The sequence below is a fragment of the Pristiophorus japonicus genome, chromosome 3 (assembly GCF_044704955.1).
Source record: "Pristiophorus japonicus isolate sPriJap1 chromosome 3, sPriJap1.hap1, whole genome shotgun sequence".
Lineage (NCBI taxonomy): Eukaryota > Metazoa > Chordata > Chondrichthyes > Pristiophoridae > Pristiophorus > Pristiophorus japonicus.
In genome coordinates, this window is record NC_091979.1 from 327,810,414 (window position 1) to 327,825,259 (window position 14,846).

A 14,846-nucleotide genomic window follows, 5' to 3' on the forward strand; every position below is an offset into this window, starting at 1 on the left:
GATCTAATTTGCCACTTCGCCCTGAATCACATGGGCTTTTACTTAGAAAATGCATAATCATTAAATGTTATCCTGCCTTTGTGGGAAAACATCATTAATTGACTGATGATGTTCATTTGCACAACTAAAGAAATGTTAACTGAAGGAGAATCCTTAATTGAATAACTTATCTGTGCTCTGCACTTTAGCTCTGAATCCATAAAACATTTTGGACACTGTGCTTTAGAAGTCTGCTTCAAAATGTTCATTGCTGGTAACATGTACATGAGACGTTGGAAACAGTGAGATAGACTGTAGTGCAAGGGACTGGTTATTGTGAAACAGCAAAGAAAATATACATTCTGGAAGAATACCATCGAAAAGAAGTGTGGCCCTAACAGCAAAAAAGAAGATAAAGTGCTGAGCCCTTTTCAGCAAAAAATTATTTTTCAAACATTTCTCTGACCGAATCTTCATAAAAGAAAAATGATGCTTTTAAAGTCATTAAACCCGAATTTTCGTGCACCCGAATCTTCTGAATCAGATGCCTCTCGTTGTGTCGACTGAATCCATGTCCCTTTCAATATTCTGCTGACATGCACACTATTAAATGTGCCACTAACTTATAGAATCAAAGAATAACGGAATGGATGCAGCCCGTCGAGCCCATGCCAACTCTCAACAAGTCTCACTCCCCTGTCATTTACCCACAGCTGTGCAATTTTTTTCATTCGGATACTTATCCAACTCCGTTTTGAAAGATAAGATTGAGTCTGACTCCACCGCCCTTTAGAGAAGTGTATTCCAGATTCTAACCACTTGCTGAGGAATGGCCACTCCTATTCCTATGTATAAAGGCAGAGAAACACGGGATCAATTCCTGCCACACTCACAACCTTGCTAAATATAACACCGTTATTCTATTCTCGTGACACAAGCTCCAGAAGTGTAGTCCAGCTGTTGAGGTTAAAGCTCTGGTTATGTTCCCAACAATGTTACTGCCACAGCGTTTCTGTAGTGTAGTGGTTATCACGTTCGCCTAACACGCGAAAAGTCCCCGGTTCGAAACCGGGCAGAAACATTATGCAAACGTGTTCAATTAATGATAAGATAAAATTAAATCATTCAGATTAGTGGTTCAATGTTAACAGAGTGCAGTGTCTCACGATGCTGGTCCATTTGCTGATTTCTCTCTGCAGTTCTGTTCACATTCAAATTCTACACAGTGTCTCTCACTCCCTCCCGTTTACAGCCCTGACGCTGGAGAAACCAGATCTCAAAGCTGCACATTCCTTGCATTCAGGTCAGCTGTGAGAGATTATTAAAGGATCCTGCCACGCCACCACGCTTCACAACAGAAAATTAAAGCCACAAACAAACCCATCGACTAATCGCTCTTCCTCAGCTCCAGAGTGAGTGAGGGCGGGACAAGCCCTAACTTCCGCTCCCACACTCTCCAATCAGCCGCTGCCGGCGGAAAGCGGAGAATGCAGCATCAAACAGCGGTTTACCGCCCTTCACTTGGCTGCAAAATGCCAACGTTCCAGACAACGCTCCCCGTGCTCTGAACAGCAGCCTCATAAGATGCTTCATCTCAGCTTCCTGAGTTCGAGCCCCAGCTTGCACGAACACTTCTTCACTGGAAACAGCATTAATTATCTGATTGCCACGTTTTGCATCATGAAAGTAATCCTAACCGATAATTATATAACCATGGAGGTTTACAGCATGGAAGGAGTCATTTACGCCCATCGTATCTGCACCGGCCAAAAAATGCCCAGTTTTAGGTGTGTACCCCTGCACCTTATTGCATTTCATGTGCACATCTAAGAACTGGTTAAATGTGGTGAGGGTTTCTGCCTGCACCACACTTTCAGGCAGTGAGTTTGAGACCCCCACAAACATCTGCATGCAGAATGTTCACTTCAAATCCCCTTTAACCCTTACACTAATTACTTTTAAATTATGCAGCCTGGTTGTTGACCACTGCACTATGTGAAATAGACCCTTTTAATCAACAATATCTAGGCGTCTCCTATTTTTATACACCTCAATGCGGTCGCCCTTCAGCCTCCTCTGTTCCAAGGAAAACAAACCCATCCTATCCAATCTGTCCTCATAGCAAAGTTGCTCCACTCCCGGCAACATCTACGTAAATCTCCTCTGTACCCTCTCCAGCGTATTCACGTTCTTCCTTCAGTGCGGTGACCAGAACTGCACGCAGTACTCCAGCTGTGGCCTAACCAGAATTTTATACAGTTCTAGCATAACCCACTTGCTGTTCTGTTCCTTGCTTCTGCCAATAAATGCTACCATTCCATATGACTTCTTAATCAACTTTTCCAACTGGTCAGCTGCCTTCAGGGATCTGTGGACAAGCAATCCCAGTTACCTTTGTTCCTCTACACTTCTCAATGTCATACCAGTTGATGTGTATTCCCTTTCCTTGTTAGCCCTCCACAAATGCGCGATCTCTCACATCTCTGGATTAAATTCAATTTGCCACTGCTCTACCCCCTTATCAGTTGATTGATATCTTCCTGGAGTCTCCAGCTTTCTTCTTCATTATCAACCACACTGCCTATTTTAATAACACCTGAAAACTTCGTAAGCATAACACCTATATTCAAGTTTAGATCATTGATAAATACCATAAAAAGCAATGGATCTGGCACTGAAAACTGTGGAACCCCACTGGAAACATCCTTCCAGTCACAAAAACACCCATCAAACATTACCGTTTGCTTCCTGCCTCTGAGCCAAATTTGGATCCAATTTGCCACTTCGCCCTGAATCACATGGGCTTTTACTTAGAAAATGCATAATCATTAAATGTTATCCTGCCTTTGTGGGAAAACATCATTAATTGACTGATGATGTTCATTTGCACAACTAAAGAAATGTTAACTGAAGGAGAATCCTTAATTGAATAACTTATCTGTGCTCTGCACTTTAGCTCTGAATCCATAAACCATTTTGGACACTGTGCTTTAGAAGTCTGCTTCAAAATGTTCATTGCTGGTAACATGTACATGAGACGTTGGAAACAGTGAGATAGACTGTAGTGCAAGGGACTGGTTATTGTGAAACAGCAAAGAAAATATACATTCTGGAAGAATACCATCGAAAAGAAGTGTGGCCCTAACAGCCAAAAAGAAGATAAAGTGCTGAGCCCTTTTCAGCAAAAAATTATTTTTCAAACATTTCTCTGACCGAATCTTCATAAAAGAAAAATGATGCTTTTAAAGTCATTAAACCCGAATTTTCGTGCACCCGAATCTTCTGAATCAGATGCCTCTCGTTGTGTCGACTGAATCCATGTCCCTTTCAATATTCTGCTGACATGCACACTATTAAATGTGCCACTAACTTATAGAATCAAAGAATAACGGAATGGATGCAGCCCGTCGAGCCCATGCCAACTCTCAACAAGTCTCACTCCCCTGTCATTTACCCACAGCTGTGCAATTTTTTTCATTCGGATACTTATCCAACTCCGTTTTGAAAGATAAGATTGAGTCTGACTCCACCGCCCTTTAGAGAAGTGTATTCCAGATTCTAACCACTTGCTGAGGAATGGCCACTCCTGTTCCTATGTATAAAGGCAGAGAAACACGGGATCAATTCCTGCCACACTCACAAACTTGCAATATCGCACCGTTATTCGATTCTCGTGACACAAGCTCCAGAAGTGTAGTCCAGCTGTTGAGGTTAAAGCTCTGGTTATGTTCCCAACGATGTTATTGCACCAACGTTTCCGTAGTGTAGTGGTTATCACGTTCGCCTAACACGCGAAAGGTCCCCGGTTCAAAACCGGGCGGAAACATTATGCAAACGTGTTCAATTAATGATAAGATAAAATTAAATCATTCATATTGGTGGTTCAATGTTAACAGAGTGCAGTGTCTCACGATGCTGTTCCATTTGCTGATTTCTCTCTACAGTTCTGTTCACACTCAAATTCTACACAGTGTCTCTCACTCCCTCCCGCTTCCAGCCCTGACGCTGGAGAAACCATATCTCAAAGCTGCACATTCCGTGCATTCAGGTCAGCTGTGAGAGATTATTGAAGGATCCTGCCACGCCACCACGCTTCACAACAGAAAATTAAAGCCACAAACAAACCCATCGACTAATCGCTCTTCCTCAGCTCCAGAGTGAGTGAGGGCGGGACAAGCCCTAACTTCCGCTCCCACACTCTCCAATCAGCCGCTGCCGGCGGAAAGCGGAGAATGCAGCATCAAACAGCGGTTTACCGCCCTTCACTGGGCTGCAAAATGCCACCGTTCCAGACAACGCTCCCCGTGCTCCGAACAGCAGCCTCATAAGATGCTTCATCTCAGCTTCCTGAGTTCGAGCCCCAGCTTGCACGAACACTTCTTCACTGGAAACAGCATTAATTATCTGATTGCCACGTTTTGCATCATGAAAGTAATCCTAACCGATAATTATATAATCATAGAGGTTTACAGCATGGAAGGACTCATTTACGCCCAACGTATCTGCACCGGCCAACAAATGCCCAGTTTTAGGTGTGTCCCCCTGCACCTTATTGCATTTCATGTGCACATCTAAGAACTTGTTAAATGTGGTGAGGGTTTCTGCCTGCACCACACTTTCAGGCAGTGAGTTTGAAACCCCCACAAACATCTGCATGCAGAATGTTCACTTCAAATCCCCTTTAACCCTTACACTAATTACTTTTAAATTATGCAGCCTGGTTGTTGACCACTCCACTATGTGAAATAGACCCTTTTAATCAACAATATCTAGGCCTTTCCTATTTTTATACACCTCAATGCGGTCGCCCATCAGCCTCCTCTGTTCCAAGGAAAACAAACCCATCCTATCCAATCTGTCCTCATAGCAATGTTGCTCCACTCCCGGCAACATCTACGTAAATCTCCTCTGTACCCTCTCCAGCGTATTCACGTTCTTCCTTCAATGCGGTGACCAGAACTGCACGCAGTACTCCAGCTGTGGCCTAACCAGAATTTTATACAGTTCTAGCACAACCCACTTGCTGCTCTGTTCCTTGCTTCTGCCAATAAATGCAATCATTCCATATGACTTCTTAATCAACTTTTCCAACTGGTCAGCTACTTTCAGGGATCTGTGGACAAGCAATCCCAGTTACCTTTGTTCCTCTACACTTCTCAATGTCATACCAGTTGATGTGTATTCCCTTTCCTTGTTAGCCCTCCACAAATGCGCGATCTCTCACATCTCTGGATTAAATTCAATTTGCCACAGCACTACCCACTTATCAGTTGATTGATATCTTCCTGGAGTCTCCAGCTTTCTTCTTCATTATCAACCACACTGCCTATTTTAATAACACCTGAAAACTTCGTAATCATAACACCTATATTCAAGTTTAGATCATTGATAAATACCATAAGAAGCAATGGATCTGGCACTGAAAACTGTGGAACCCCACTGGAAACATCCTTCCAGTCACAAAAACACCCATCAAACATTACCCTTTGCTTCCTGCCTCTGAGCCAAATTTGGATCCAATTTGCCACTTCGCCTTGAATCACATGGGCTTTTACTTAGAAAATGCATAATCATTAAATGTTATCCTGCCTTCATGGGAAAACATCATTAATTGACTTATGATCTTCATTTGCACAACTAAAGAAATGTTAACTGAAGGAGAATCCTTAATTGAATAACTTATCTGTGCTCTGCACTTTACCTCTGAATCCATAAACCATTTTGGACACTGTGCTTTAGAAGTCTGCTTCAAAATGTTCATTGCTGGTAACATGTATATGAGACGTTGGAAACAGTGAGATAGACTGCAGTGCAAGGGACTGGTTATTGTGAAACAGCAAAGAAAATATACATTCTGGAAGAATACCATCGAAAAGAAGTGTGGCCCTAACAGCCAAAAAGAAGATGAAGTGCTGAGCCCTTTTCAGCAAAAAATTCTTTTTCAAACATTTCTCTGACCGAATCTTCACAAAAGAAAAATGATGCTTTTAAAGTCATTAAACCCGAATTTTCATGCACCGGAATCTTCTGAATCAGATGCCTCTCGTTGTGCCGACTGAATCCATCTCCCTTTCAATATTCTGCTGACATGCACACTATTAAATGTGCCACTAACTTATAGAATCAAAGCATGAGGGAATGGATGCAGCCCGTCGAGCCCATGCCAACTCTCAACAAGTCTCACTCCCCTGTCATTTACCCACAGCTGTGCAATTTTTTTCATTCGGATACTTATCCAACTCCGTTTTGAAAGATAAGATTGAGTCTGACTCCACCGCCCTTTAGAGAAGTGTATTCCAGATTCTAACCACTTGCTGAGGAATGGCCACTCCTGTTCCTATGTATAAAGGCAGATAAACACGGGATCAATTCCTGCCACACTCACAACCTTGCTAAATATAGCACCGTCATTCTGTTCTCGTGACACAAGCTCCAGAAGTGTCGTCCAGCTGTTGAGGTTAAAGCTCTGGTTATGTTCCCAACAGTGTTACTGCCACAGCGTTTCCGTAGTGTAGTGGTTATCACGTTCGCCTAACGCGCGAAAGGTCCCCGGTTCGAAACCGGGCGGAAACATTATGCAAACGTGTTCAATTCATGATAAGATAAAATTAAATCATTCATATTAGTGGTTCAATGTTAACAGAGTGCAGTGTCTCACGATGCTGTTCCATTTGCTGATTTCTCTCTGCAGTTCTGTTCACACTCAAATTCTACACAGTGTCTCTCACTCCCTCCCGTTTCCAGCCCTGACGCTGGAGAAACCATATCTCAAAGCTGCACATTCCGTGCATTCAGGTCAGCTGTGAGAGATTATTAAAGGATCCTGCCACGCCACCACGCTTCACAACAGAAAATTAAAGCCACAAACAAACCCATCGACTAATCGCTCTTCCCCAGCTCCAGAGTGAGTGAGGGCGGAACAAGCCCTAACTTCCGCTCCCACACTCTCCAATCAGCCGCTGCCGGCGGAAAGCGGAGAATGCAGCATCAAACAGCGGTTTACCGCCCTTCACTGGGCTTCAAAATGCCACCGTTCGAGACAACGCTCCACCTGCTCCGAACAACAGCCTCACAAGATGCTTGATCTCAGCTTCCTGTGTTCGAGCCCCAGCTTGCACGAACACTTCTTCACTGGAAACACCATTAATTATCTGATTGCCACGTTTTGCATCATGAAAGTAATCCTAACCGATAATTATATAATCATAGAGGTTTACAGCATGGAAGGAGTCATTTAAGCCCATCGTATCTGCACCGGCCAACAAATGCCCAGTTTTAGGTGTGTACCCCTGCACCTTATTGCATTTCATGTGCACATCTAAGAACTGGTTAAATGTGGTGAGGGTTTCTGCCTGCACCACACTTTCAAGCAGTGAGTTTGAGACCCCCACAAACATCTGCATGCAGAATGTTCACTTCAAATCCCCTTTAACCCTTACACTAATTACTTTTAAATTATGCAGCCTGGTTGTTGACCACTCCACTATGTGAAATAGACCCTTTTAATCAACAATATCTAGGCCCCTCCTATTTTTATACACCTCAATGCTGTCGCCCATCAGCCTCCTCTGTTCCAAGGAAAACAAACCCATCCTATTCAATCTGTCCTCATAGCAAAGTTGCTCCACTCCCGGCAACATCTACGTAAATCTCCTCTGTACCCTCTCCAGCGTATGCACGTTCTTCCTTCAATGCGGTGACCAGAACTGCACGCAGTACTCCAGCTGTGGCCTAACCAGAATTTTATACAGTTCTAGCATAACCCACTTGCTGTTCTGTTCCTTGCTTCTGCCAATAAATGCAACCATTCCATATGACTTCTTAACCAACTTTTCCAACTGGCCAGCTTCCTTCAGGGATCTGTGGACAAGCAATCCCAGTTACCTTTGTTCCTCCACACTTCTCAATATCATACCACTTGATGTGTATTCCCTTTCCTGGTTAGCCCTCCACAAATGCGCGATCTCTCACATCTCTGGATTAAATTCAATTTGCCACAGCACTACCCACTTATCAGTTGATTGATATCTTCCTGGAGTCTCCAGCTTTCTTCTTCATTATCAACCACACTGCCTATTTTAATAACACCTGAAAACTTCGTAATCATAACACCTATATTCAAGTTTAGATCATTGATAAATACCATAAGAAGCAATGGATCTGGCACTGAAAACTGTGGAACCCCACTGGAAACATCCTTCCAGTCACAAAAACACCCATCAAACATTACCCTTTGCTTCCTGCCTCTGAGCCAAATTTGGATCCAATTTGCCACTTCGCCTTGAATCACATGGGCTTTTACTTAGAAAATGCATAATCATTAAATGTTATCCTGCCTTCATGGGAAAACATCATTAATTGACTTATGATCTTCATTTGCACAACTAAAGAAATGTTAACTGAAGGAGAATCCTTAATTGAATAACTTATCTGTGCTCTGCACTTTACCTCTGAATCCATAAACCATTTTGGACACTGTGCTTTAGAAGTCTGCTTCAAAATGTTCATTGCTGGTAACATGTATATGAGACGTTGGAAACAGTGAGATAGACTGCAGTGCAAGGGACTGGTTATTGTGAAACAGCAAAGAAAATATACATTCTGGAAGAATACCATCGAAAAGAAGTGTGGCCCTAACAGCCAAAAAGAAGATGAAGTGCTGAGCCCTTTTCAGCAAAAAATTCTTTTTCAAACATTTCTCTGACCGAATCTTCACAAAAGAAAAATGATGCTTTTAAAGTCATTAAACCCGAATTTTCATGCACCGGAATCTTCTGAATCAGATGCCTCTCGTTGTGCCGACTGAATCCATGTCCCTTTCAATATTCTGCTGACATGCACACTATTAAATGTGCCACTAACTTATAGAATCAAAGCATGAGGGAATGGATGCAGCCCGTCGAGCCCATGCCAACTCTCAACAAGTCTCACTCCCCTGTCATTTACCCACAGCTGTGCAATTTTTTTCATTCGGATACTTATCCAACTCCGTTTTGAAAGATAAGATTGAGTCTGACTCCACCGCCCTTTAGAGAAGTGTATTCCAGATTCTAACCACTTGCTGAGGAATGGCCACTCCTGTTCCTATGTATAAAGGCAGATAAACACGGGATCAATTCCTGCCACACTCACAACCTTGCTAAATATAGCACCGTCATTCTGTTCTCGTGACACAAGCTCCAGAAGTGTCGTCCAGCTGTTGAGGTTAAAGCTCTGGTTATGTTCCCAACAATGTTACTGCCACAGCGTTTCCGTAGTGTAGTGGTTATCACGTTCGCCTAACGCGCGAAAGGTCCCCGGTTCGAAACCGGGCGGAAACATTATGCAAACGTGTTCAATTCATGATAAGATAAAATTAAATCATTCATATTAGTGGTTCAATGTTAACAGAGTGCAGTGTCTCACGATGCTGTTCCATTTGCTGATTTCTCTCTGCAGTTCTGTTCACACTCAAATTCTACACAGTGTCTCTCACTCCCTCCCGTTTCCAGCCCTGACGCTGGAGAAACCATATCTCAAAGCTGCACATTCCGTGCATTCAGGTCAGCTGTGAGAGATTATTAAAGGATCCTGCCACGCCACCACGCTTCACAACAGAAAATTAAAGCCACAAACAAACCCATCGACTAATCGCTCTTCCCCAGCTCCAGAGTGAGTGAGGGCGGAACAAGCCCTAACTTCCGCTCCCACACTCTCCAATCAGCCGCTGCCGGCGGAAAGCGGAGAATGCAGCATCAAACAGCGGTTTACCGCCCTTCACTGGGCTTCAAAATGCCACCGTTCGAGACAACGCTCCACCTGCTCCGAACAACAGCCTCACAAGATGCTTGATCTCAGCTTCCTGTGTTCGAGCCCCAGCTTGCACGAACACTTCTTCACTGGAAACACCATTAATTATCTGATTGCCACGTTTTGCATCATGAAAGTAATCCTAACCGATAATTATATAATCATAGAGGTTTACAGCATGGAAGGAGTCATTTAAGCCCATCGTATCTGCACCGGCCAACAAATGCCCAGTTTTAGGTGTGTACCCCTGCACCTTATTGCATTTCATGTGCACATCTAAGAACTGGTTAAATGTGGTGAGGGTTTCTGCCTGCACCACACTTTCAAGCAGTGAGTTTGAGACCCCCACAAACATCTGCATGCAGAATGTTCACTTCAAATCCCCTTTAACCCTTACACTAATTACTTTTAAATTATGCAGCCTGGTTGTTGACCACTCCACTATGTGAAATAGACCCTTTTAATCAACAATATCTAGGCCCCTCCTATTTTTATACACCTCAATGCTGTCGCCCATCAGCCTCCTCTGTTCCAAGGAAAACAAACCCATCCTATTCAATCTGTCCTCATAGCAAAGTTGCTCCACTCCCGGCAACATCTACGTAAATCTCCTCTGTACCCTCTCCAGCGTATGCACGTTCTTCCTTCAATGCGGTGACCAGAACTGCACGCAGAACTCCAGCTGTGGCCTAACCAGAATTTAATACAGTTCTAGCATAACCCACTTGCTGTTCTGTTCCTTGCTTCTGCAATAAATGCAACCATTCCATATGAATTCTTAATCAACTTTTCCAACTGGTCAGCTACCTTCAGGGATCTGTGGACAAGCAATCCCAGTTACCTTTTTTCCTCTACACTTCTCAATGTCATACCAGTTGATGTGTATTCCCTTTCCTTGTTAGCCCTCCACAAATGCGCGATCTCTCACATCTCTGGATTAAATTCAGTTTGCCACTGCTCTACCCCCTTATCAGTTGATTGATATCTTCCTGGAGTCTCCAGCTTTCTTCTTCATTATCAACCACACTGCCTATTTTAATAACACCTGAAAACTTCGTAATCATAACACCTATATTCAAGTTTAGATCATTGATAAATACCATAAAAAGCAATGGATCTGGCACTGAAAACTGTGGAACCACACTGGAAACATCCTTCCAGTCACAAAAACACCCATCAAACATTACCTTTTGCTTCCTGCCTCTGAGCCAAATTTGGATCCAATTTGCCACTTCGCCCTGAATCACATGGGCTTTTACTTAGAAAATGCATAATCATTAAATGTTATCCTGCCTTCATGGGAAAACATCATTAATTGACTGATGATCTTCATTTGCACAACTAAAGAAATGTTAACTGAAGGAGAATCCTTAATTGAATAACTTATCTGTGCTCTGCACTTTACCTCTCAATCCATAAACCATTTTGGACACTGTGCTTTAGAAGTCTGCTTCAAAATGTTCATTGCTGGTAACATGTATACGAGACGTTGGAAACAGTGAGATAGACTGCAGTGCAAGGGACTGGTTATTGTGAAACAGCAAAGAAAATATACATTCTGGAAGAATACCATCGAAAAGAAGTGTGGCCCTAACAGCCAAAAAGAAGATGAAGTGCTGAGCCCTTTTCAGCAAAAAATTCTTTTTCAAACATTTCTCTGACCGAATCTTCACAAAAGAAAAATGATGCTTTTAAAGTCATTAAACCCGAATTTTCATGCACCGGAATCTTCTGAATCAGATGCCTCTCGTTGTGCCGACTGAATCCATGTCCCTTTCAATATTCTGCTGACATGCACACTATTAAATGTGCCACTAACTTATAGAATCAAAGCATAAGGGAATGGATGCAGCCCGTCGAGCCCATGCCAACTCTCAACAAGTCTCACTCCCCTGTCTTTTACCCACAGCTGTGCAATTTTTTTCATTCGGATACTTATCCAACTCCGTTTTGAAAGATAAGATTGAGTCTGACTCCACCGCCCTTTAGAGAAGTGTATTCCAGATTCTAACCACTTGCTGAGGAATGACCACTCCTGTTCCTATGTATAAAGGCAGAGAAACACGGGATCAATTCCTGCCACACTCACAACCTTGCTAAATATAGCACCGTCATTCTATTCTCGTGACACAAGCTCCAGAAGTGTCGTCCAGCTGTTGAGGTTAAAGCTCTGGTTATGTTCCCAACAATGTTAATGCAACAGCGTTTCCGTAGTGTAGTGGTTATCACGTTCGCCTAACACGCGAAAAGTCCCCGGTTCGAAACCGGGCGGAAACATTATGCAAACGTGTTCAATTAATGAGAAGATAAAATTAAATCATTCATATTAGTTGTTCAATGTTAACAGAGTGCAGTGTCTCACGATGCTGTTCCATTTGCTGATTTCTCTCTGCAGTTCTGTTCACACTCAAATTCTACACAGTGTCTCTCACTCCCTCCCGTTTCCAGCCCTGACGCTGGAGAAACTATATCTCAAAGCTGCACATTCCGTGCATTCAGGTCAGCTGTGAGAGTTTATTAACGGATCCTGCCACGCCACCACGCTTCACAACAGAAAATTAAAGCCACAAACAAACCCATCGACTAATCGCTCTTCCTCAGCTCCAGAGTGAGTGAGGGCGGGACAAGCCCTAACTTCCGCTCCCACACTCTCCAATCAGCCGCTGCCGGCGGAAAGCGGAGAATGCAGCATCAAACAGCGGTTTACCGCCCTTCACTGGGCTGCAAAATGCCACCGTTCCAGACAACGCTCCGCGTGCTCCGAACAGCAGCCTCATAAGATGCTTCATCTCAGCTTCCTGAGTTCGAGCCCCAGCTTGCACGAACACTTCTTCACTGGAAACACCATTAATTATCTGATTGCCACGTTTTGCATCATTAAAGTAATCCTAACCTATAATTATATAATCATAGAGGTTTACAGCATGGAAGGAGTCATTTAAGCCTATCGTATCTGCACCGGCCAACAAATGCCCAGTTTTAGGTGTGTACCCCTGCACCTTATTGCATTTCATGTGCACATCTCAGAACTGGTTAAATGTGGTGAGGGTTTCTGCCTGCACCACACTTTCAGGCAGTGAGTTTGAGACCCCCACAAACATCTGCATGCAGAATGTTCACTTCAAATCCCCTTTAACCCTTACACTAATTACTTTTAAATTATGCAGCCTGGTTGTTGACCACTCCACTATGTGAAATAGACCCTTTTAATCAACAATATCTAGGCCCCTCCTATTTTTATACACCTCAATGCGGTCGCCCATCAGCCTCCTCTGTTCCAAGGAAAACAAACCCATCCTATCCAATCTGTCCTCATAGAAAAGTTGCTCCACTCCCGGCAACATCTACGTAAATCTCCTCTGTACCCTCTCCAGCGTATTCACGTTCTTCCATCAATGCGGTGACCAGAACTGCACGCAGTACTCCAGCTGTGGCCTAACCAGAATTTTATACAGTTCTAGCATAACCCACTTGCTTTTCTGTTCCTTGCTTCTGCCAATAAATGCAACCATTCCATATGAATTCTTCATCAACTTTTCCAACTGGCCAGCTACCTTCAGGGATCTGTGGACAAGCAATCCCAGTTACCTTTGTTTCTCTACACTTATCAATGTCATACCAGTTGATGTGTATTCCCTTTCCTTGTTAGCCCTCCACAAATGCGCGATCTCTCACATCTCTGGATTAAATTCAATTTGCCACTGCTCTACCCCCTTATCAGTTGATTGATATCTTCCTGGAGTCTCCAGCTTTCTTCTTCATTATCAACCACAATGCCTATTTTAATAACACCTGAAAACTTCGTAATCATAATACTTATATTCAAGTTTAGATCATTGATAAATACCATAAAAAGCAATGGATCTGGCACTGAAAACTGCGGAACCACACTGGAAACATCCTTCCAGTCACAAAAACACCCATCAAACATTACCCTTTGCTTCCTGCCTCTGAGCCAAATTTTGATCCAATTTGCCACTTCGCCCTGAATCACATGGGCTTTTACTTAGAAAATGCATAATCATTAAATGTTATACTGCCTTCATGGGAAAACATCATTAATTGACTGATGATCTTCATTTGCACAACTAAAGAAATGTTAACTGAAGGAGAATCCTTAATTGAATAACTTATCTGTGCTCTGCACTTTACCTCTGAATCCATAAACCATTTTGGACACTGTGCTTTAGAAGTCTGCTTCAAAATGTTCATTGCTGGTAACATGTACATGAGACGTTGGAAACAGTGAGATAGACTGCAGTGCAAGGGACTGGTTATTGTGAAACAGCAAAGAAAATATACATTCTGGAAGAATACCATCGAAAAGAAGTGTGGCCCTAACAGCCAAAAAGAAAATGAAGTGCTGAGCCCCTTTAAGCAAAAAATTCTTTTTCAAACATTTCTCTGACCGAATCTTCACAAAAGAAAAATGATGCTTTTAAAGTCATTAAACCCGAATTTTCGTGCACCCGAATCTTCTGAATCAGATGCCTCTCGTTGTGCCGACTGAATCCATGTCCCTTTCAATATTCTGCTGACATGCACACTATTAAATGTGCCACTAACTTATAGAATCAAAGAATAAGGGAATGGATGCAGCCCGTCGAGCCCATGCCAACTCTCAACAAATCTCACGCCCCTGTCATTTACACACAGCTGTGCAATTTTTTTCATTCGGATACTTATCCAACTCCGTTTTGAAAGATAAGATTGAGTCTGACTCCACCGCCCTTTAGAGAAGTGTATTCCAGATTCTAACCACTTGCTGAGGAATGGCCACTCCTGTTCCTATGTATAAAGGCAGAGAAACACGGGATCAATTCCTGCCACACTCACAACCTTGCTAAATGTAGCACCGTTATTCGATTCTCGTGACACAAGCTCCAGAAGTGTAGTCCAGCTGTTGAGGTTAAAGCTCTGGTTATGTTCCCAACAATGTTAATGCAACAGCGTTTCCGTAGTGTAGTGGTTATCACGTTCGCCTAACACGCGAAAGGTCCCCGGTTCGAAACCGGGCGGAAACATTATGCAAACGTGTTCAATTAATGATTAGATAAAATTAAATCATTCATATTCGT

General features: G+C 43.0%; 6 non-coding genes across 6 annotated transcripts; all 6 read left to right on the forward strand.

Annotated features, from left to right (window-relative positions):
• The first annotated feature begins 987 nt into the window (after positions 1 to 987).
• On the forward strand, positions 988 to 1,060 carry trnav-aac (transfer RNA valine (anticodon AAC)). The gene has a single exon. It is a non-coding gene; the product is annotated as a tRNA-Val (tRNA).
• A 2,672-nt stretch (positions 1,061 to 3,732) lies between these two features.
• trnav-aac (transfer RNA valine (anticodon AAC)) lies at positions 3,733 to 3,805 on the forward strand. Its single transcript has one exon. It is a non-coding gene; the product is annotated as a tRNA-Val (tRNA).
• A 2,674-nt stretch (positions 3,806 to 6,479) lies between these two features.
• Positions 6,480 to 6,552, forward strand: trnav-aac (transfer RNA valine (anticodon AAC)). Its single transcript has one exon. It is a non-coding gene; the product is annotated as a tRNA-Val (tRNA).
• A 2,674-nt stretch (positions 6,553 to 9,226) lies between these two features.
• On the forward strand, positions 9,227 to 9,299 carry trnav-aac (transfer RNA valine (anticodon AAC)). The gene has a single exon. It is a non-coding gene; the product is annotated as a tRNA-Val (tRNA).
• Positions 9,300 to 11,972: 2,673 nt separating this feature from the next.
• On the forward strand, positions 11,973 to 12,045 carry trnav-aac (transfer RNA valine (anticodon AAC)). The gene has a single exon. It is a non-coding gene; the product is annotated as a tRNA-Val (tRNA).
• Positions 12,046 to 14,719: 2,674 nt separating this feature from the next.
• Positions 14,720 to 14,792, forward strand: trnav-aac (transfer RNA valine (anticodon AAC)). The gene has a single exon. It is a non-coding gene; the product is annotated as a tRNA-Val (tRNA).
• Positions 14,793 to 14,846: the final 54 nt, after the last annotated feature.